A 6,769-nucleotide genomic window follows, 5' to 3' on the forward strand; every position below is an offset into this window, starting at 1 on the left:
TCTCTAGTCTGACGGGATATTGGCCTGTCTCAGTCCGTGACGTATTTCTGTCTGCTTTCCTGTCATTGATTACATCATTCCATTTCAGCTGGAATACCTCCTTTCAGTGTTTCTTGTAAGGTAGGTGACAAATTCCTTCCACTCTGTCTGTCTAGGAAGGGTGAAAAATGATATGTGTGTTCCGGCAACAAGTTCCGTGTGGGATGTGAGTACTAGAGATGTCTTGCCCACGCCTTCACCGGGGTTTCCACTCTCTTAGTCGTGCTGCTGAAGAACGAACAGTGTTAACTGAATGACATGAACCTTATGAATTTTTAAAAATGCTTTTGCTTTGCACATCACAGGTAACTAACCTTTCTTATTCCCAAGTCATAAAAGCATACTATGCTGTCTTTTAGAAATGTTATCGTTTTCATCTTCACCTCCAGCCTACAGTCCCCTTTGAATGTGTGTGTGTGTGTGTGTGTGTGTGTGCGTGAAGTAGAGGCAACGGGGAGAAAAATGCAACTGAGTAGAGGACCCAGAATTGGAGGGAAGTGCTAATTAAAACTCAGTGTGTTATGTAAGAGCCATCTCAAATTAGCTGAGAAAAACGGAAACTTTTCAATAAATGTTGGGCTAATCAAGTAGCCATAGAGGAATAGATTGAATTGCATCAATTTCTTACAAAGATCAATTCTAAATGGAGAATCTAAATGGTCATTTTCATGTGTATACATATTAGAAGTCATGGGTGAATGATTTTCTAACTTGGGGCATAAAAAGTGGCTAGCCTTCATTAATTATTTGGAAAATGCAATATGCCCTTCACGCCCACTGGCCCAGCTGAAACTCCAGTGACCAGCAACCACTGGCGCGGGGAAGTGGCGGGGAAGTGGCGGGGAGGTGGACTCCTGCAGAGCACAGGGGCGGCTACAAACCAGCCCCACCACTTCGGCCAACGACTTCACAGTTTTGTTCAGAGTTTTGCGTACGCTATCCCCATGACTCTTAACTTTTACTTTTCATTACCTACCCAACAGAAAGGAGTGTATATGTCCACCAAAAGTTTATATAAGAATTCTATGGTAGCTTTGCTCACTAGAGCCCAAACCTGGACAGAGCTTGATGTCCCTCAATAGGCAAATTAATTTAATAAATTGTAGTGTATGTATAGAGTGGAAAAAAGATCCACCTTGTGGTATAAGAAAAAACCTGCGTTAATCTTTAAAATGTTATGGTGAACCTGGCTGGCATGACTCAGTGGATTCAGGGCGGGCTGAGAACCAAAGTGTCGCAGGTTCGATTCCCAGTCAGGGTACATGCCTGGGTTGCAGGCCATGACCCCCAGCAACCGCACATTGATGTTTCTCTCTCTCTCTTTCTCCCTCCCTTCCCACCCTAAATATAAATAAATAAAATATTTAAAAAGTGAAAATCTTTAAAAAAAAGAAAAAAAATACAAAAAAGATAATATTAAAATGTCATGGTGAATAATAGAAACCAGTCTCAAGAGAGTACTTTCTGTATCATTTTATTTATAGTAGGTTTAAGAATGCGTGAAATTATCCCATGGTGATATACGTTGAAAGGACACCTGGGGAGTGGATGGCTGCCTGAAGAAACTTCCCGGGGCTGATGCACGTGTTCTATACTTTAATTAGAGTGCTGGTTCTACAGGTTTGCACATTTGTCAAATCACGTCAAATCGCATACTTCCAACAGATGATTTTATTGTGTGGGATTTGTACTTTAATCAAGAAGGTGAAGTTACTATATTCCTACTCATAATAAGTAATGGACCTAGTTTCTCATGATCAGGGAGGCCAACCCTGCGAGGCGAGAGACTGAAGGGAGAGTTTCCCTTGTGAAGTGGAATCTGAGAAAAACCCACGCGATCAGCTCGACATCGTTAAATCCGGGAAGCGCGAGCCTTCAGCCACTCCCAGCAGCGTCAGATGGCCCTCCCCAGATGAGCAGGTTTCCTTTATAAGACCTTGGCACGATGAGGGTATCGACGATCAATTCTGAAGTAAAGATAGCTAGCGAGTTTTTGAAGAATCCCATCAAAAACAATTTTTGGTTAAGATATTTAAATACTGGAGGGTTTGTTAAACAAGAACTCTGAGGAAAGCACGTGGTATATGACACCCGGAGTGAGCGTTCTTCACCGGGTACAAAGTAGGAGTTACCATTCCCGGTACACTGGACATAGTGGATGCAGCTAGAGGAAGCACCAAGGCCTTGTTACTGCTGCGGACTAAAGAGACGCAAGAGAAAAAGTCCATCAGTTTCACTGGGTGTCCAGTTAAACAGCAGAGATGAGTAAGTCCTGGTCCCTGCTCTTGCTGCGGTTTATAACTGGCTGGGGCAAATTAGAGAAACCATTAGAAGAGAGTGTCAAGAAAAGCATCCAGCCTTGGCCAGGTGGCTCAAGTGGTTGGAGCATCGTCCTGTGCACCACAAGGTCACAGGTTTGATTCAGTTGGGGGCCCAAGCCTCAGGTGCATGTTCCGTCCCTGGCTGGGGTGCGTACAGCAGGCACCAATGACTGTTTCTCTCCCACATCAACATTTCTCTCTCCCTTCTTTTCTCTCTAAAACCAATAATCATAAACTTGGGTGAGGATTATTTTTTAAAGTATCAATAAAGGGGCTAGAGTATTCAGAAGAGGGAGAATTTGGACAGCAACGGCATGGGTGCTGGGGAGGTGATAGTGGAGGTGGATGTCAAGGAAAAGGGGAATGGAGAAAGATGAGGTGAGGAGGAGGGAGAAAGGAGAGGAGCGATGAGTGTGGGGTGCACACCCTGACAAGCTGGCAAGGGCCGCTGTCACGAGTGTCTTCTTCCTGGTGTCGTCTTTCCTGTGAGTCGACCAGGAGACTGCTCAGCTCACTGCCTGCTGAGCAGCCCGGGTGCCAAGGAACAGGCAACAGTCACACACAGTAACTATGCTCTTCACTCAGCTTTCACTGAATGCAGGTTCACCCAAAGCAGAACACCACACATTCCTATCGTTCTCACACTTGAACAGTCAAAGAGAAATATCTCATATACACACACACAGCAATCAATGGGGGATGATGAGCCCGAGTCCCAGAATCTCCATCTGCAGGTCTGGCAGTCTGCACGGAAGTCGTCAGCGTCATGCAAGGAAACATCTCCGGAGCCAGGTGGGCAGTGGGGCAGGTGAGTCCTCAGTCCAGCAGGGCAGAGCCTCCGGGGGCTGATGCCAAGGGAGACCAGTGTGGCGCGGGGGCAGCACCTGGGGCGTGGAGCTCCGCCTGTCTCAGCAGTGGTCTGGAGCCTGCCTGGGTTATACCTTGAGAGTGGTGAACTCCACCCTTCCGGGCCCTTTCCATAAATGCCTTGACACCCCTGAGGCCAGGGGGTGGAATTTGCCCAGGAGCCCATGGGTGGTACACGGCTGTTCTGCTTGCTTGACAGCCTGGCTGGCAGGGGGGGAATTTCCCCAGCAGCCTATGCATGGGTGGTCCCACTTGGCAGACGCGGCTGCTCTGAACACCTGGGCACATATGTCTCCTCTCCAGACGCGTCTGCTCTGACCTAGGTCATTTTCCTCTTGAACCAAAGTGACATGACTGATTGACAGCCATGTTAGTTGGCATAAGTGACCCCGCTCTGTTTTAGACACTGTGTGCTACCTTGACCGGACCAAGGGCTTTGCACTGGTCCTTCTCCCCACAGCCATGTGTGAGCAAGGAAGGCCACAGAAGCAGGAAAGCCCTAATCTGCCGTGTCCCACTGACACTGGGGGGTGGATATCCTTTGTCAAGGCCGAGGAAATCATGCCTGAGTCTGCAGTGGACAATATCCACTGGGAAAAATAATGTCGTGTCCATAGAGGAAAATCGTGAGGGTCCCCATCCAAGGTGTTCCTATTTCTTGCTTCACTCGAGTAAAGATAAATTCATGTTTTACAGAAAAATAAACACTTGTGAATTTTTTAGCTGAGGAGTTCTCGTTTACCCTCAACGATCCAAGCGAATCACAAGGTTCTAGAATAGTCCTGTCAATGTTTCTGCACTGGGCCTCTCGGGGTCGCCTCCTTGGAGTGTGGTCGCGCCAGTTCCTGCAAGGGGGGACCTGCTGTGGAGAATCCTTCCCCTCCGACCAACAAAGGAGCCCAGTGGGGTGGGGGGTGACCAGGAAGGAATGCACGAGGGAGCGGGGCTACTACCAGAGTGGGCCAGGCAAGGACCAGGGGCAGGCAGAGGGCCAGGAGGAGAAGCATCAGTGACACTCTGGAGGGAGCCCTGGGGATGGCACGCACCTCCCAGTTTGAAGTTGCAGTAATTCTGGTCGCAGCACTCGTGGAAGAAATACCGACCGTGGTGCAGGAACTTCATGGCTCTGCAGAACCTCTGGCACACCATGTAGGACAGCAGGTGTTTCCGTCCTGGAGGAAGGAGCAGCCGCGGCAGTAAGTCAGTGACACGGTTCTCTGCAGACAAGTCAAACCCGGCACCTGCCCAGTCGGGGAGAATGTAGCCAGGCCCCAGGGCAGGTTTCAGGACCCTGTCCAGCTCAGACTTCTCCGGGAGGCCCCAGCAGGTGGCGCCGACACCACCGGCTCTGGCAGCGGCTGTTGGCCTGAGGTCCCTCACAGGCCTGGGCTCTCTGCCCAGCGGCTTCACTGCTTTCCCTGCCAGAAGATCAGCAGCCAGCGCTTTGGTGTCTGCAGAGCTGCAGTTCCATTGGCCAGTTTTCTGGGGAATGTGGAAACCCCGCCTTCTCTCCCCCTGTCGCATTTTCCTGATTCCCTTCTGTCTGCACCCACCAGCACCTGTGCTGGGTGCATTCTGCACCTCGGTCCCTCTCCTGGACGGGCTTTAGTCTGGGCTGTAAAATTGCTGAAGCACTCTCCTGAAGATGTTGTAAGGATCTCACCGCACCCCCCACCCTGGCCCTCCGGCTTACCGAAGTTGTAGACCTTTAAAGTCATACACTTCTCTTCCTCCTTAGCAACACAAACTCCAAAGCCACTTCTACAGCGATCTGAGGTCAGGTGAAGGTGGCAGGTTATGCACTTGAGCGCTGTCCCTGCTGGAGACCACAGGGCTGGCGTGAGGCCAGGGATGCACAGGCTGGCAGGGGCTGCAGAGACGCAGGTCTGAGGCAGAGGGCAGGTCTGGGGCAGAGGGCGGGTGGTGCGGGGTGGCAGGCAGTGGAGGAGGACCCAGTGGTGGGGGTCTGGTCATCGCCAACTCCACGCCCCAGAGAAATGCTTTCAGGAGAGGGAAAGGATTCTGGCCCCAACTGAAGCCATTTCTTCTGGGTAACTGAGCAAAGATCTAGTCTTCATGGCCTTGGTTTTCCAGTGTAAGCACGGGCTCATGAACGCCACCCTGGCCTGTTCGGCAGCACTGCAGACGGGCTGGCAGGAACGAGAGGCTGCGAGTGAGTGCTGCACGGCAGTTTTCCCAAGCCAGCGTTCCCATGACGGGGTTTCTGACCTTCGCTGCTCAGAGGTCCTTAGGTGGTAGAAGTTGCTATTCTGAAATCCAGCCTGAATCCTTGGGAAGGCCTCGGGAATGACAGCACAGGCTGGGACACTTTACCTGACACTGGGGAGCTCAACAAGGTAGAGGCTTGATTCTTTGGAAACACCTATCTCGGTGCACCCACGTGAGAAGACACAGCCGCAGTGGATTGAGCGTCTCACTGGGGCCACGTTCCCTTAGTCTGTAGCTGGCCCCACAGAAGCCTTGTGAGTGGGTGTGTCCCGGGTTCGCAGGTGAGCAGCCCAAAGCACAGCACACTAGAGGCAGTGACTGAGCCGTGGTTCTTCTATCTGATTGACTCAGAGTGCGTAGTATTTGCTCTCCTGAAATCACTTCTTTGCATTTTAATAGAAGGTCCCTGACAAGGATAGCAAAGACCATTGTCCAGCAAAATTATTTCCTAGACTGTGACCGGCTCCCCGAACATATGCATACAGACTTCCAAATGGAAAGTGCGTCCCAGGGAAAACCCTGTCGGGATTTCAGATTGTGGGGAATGGTAGGGAAAGGGGGGGGAGGGAGGCAGTGAGAAGGGGCGGCTGCAGAGGCCCCAGCCCCTGCCGAGAGTGTTGGCAGACCGTGGAAAGGGCAGGAAGCTGGCCAGGAAGGCAAAGGGCTGGCTTCGAAGGCTCACTTCCCCCTCCCTTAAATGTAGTCCAGGCTCAGCCCTGCCTGGGTCCCTGTTACACAGGTGAAGATTCCTGGGGGCTCCCTAAACCCATCTCTGGAGCCCACTCCTCAGCTCCGTGACTCACCCGCAAAGCAGCAGAACAGGAAGAAGACCAACAGGACGTGTCTGTCCATCCTGACGCAGAAGTCGCTTGCCCAGGGAGGAAAGAAGCCGGGGGTCAGCAAGTCCGGGTCCTTAGGCAACAGGCAGGAGACTGTCTGCAGGGCAGGGCAGGGGTCATTTATGGGCAAGGCAGCCAGCCAATCACACGAGGCTTCCCCTGGGAGCTCAGCTGGCTTCTCTCCGCCCCAGCACAGAACAATGAGGGCTGAGAGATAAATGCTGGCCTTTACACTAGGCTGCCTTTGGGGTTCATCCTAGTGGTTACAATTAGTATTACAGCCACGATATTACAATTCTTGTTCCAATTTCCCACAGCGGGCAACCGGGTCTTGGAGAGGTTTCAGTATCTCACTCAGGACACACCTCTGCCGACCGACGGTGCAGGTGCTCGGAGCAAGACCATCTGCCGCGAGAGGCTGCGCTCTCCCCATGCTGAGGCACGCCTCTCGGGATTCATCCGCACACTCGACAC

General features: G+C 51.5%; 1 long non-coding RNA gene across 1 annotated transcript; it reads right to left on the reverse strand.

Annotated features, from left to right (window-relative positions):
* Window positions 1–3,999: 3,999 nt before the first annotated feature.
* LOC123823291 lies at window positions 4,000–5,046 on the reverse strand. The gene is made up of 3 exons (XR_006786518.1): window positions 4,921–5,046; window positions 4,274–4,399; window positions 4,000–4,072 (listed from the first exon to the last, which is right to left on the reverse strand). It is a non-coding gene; the product is annotated as an uncharacterized LOC123823291 (long non-coding RNA).
* Window positions 5,047–6,769: the final 1,723 nt, after the last annotated feature.

The sequence above is a fragment of the Phyllostomus hastatus genome, unplaced genomic scaffold, assembly GCF_019186645.2.
Source record: "Phyllostomus hastatus isolate PE091 unplaced genomic scaffold, TTU_PhHast_1.1 phas_contig_491, whole genome shotgun sequence".
In the NCBI taxonomy this organism is placed as follows: domain Eukaryota; kingdom Metazoa; phylum Chordata; class Mammalia; order Chiroptera; family Phyllostomidae; genus Phyllostomus; species Phyllostomus hastatus.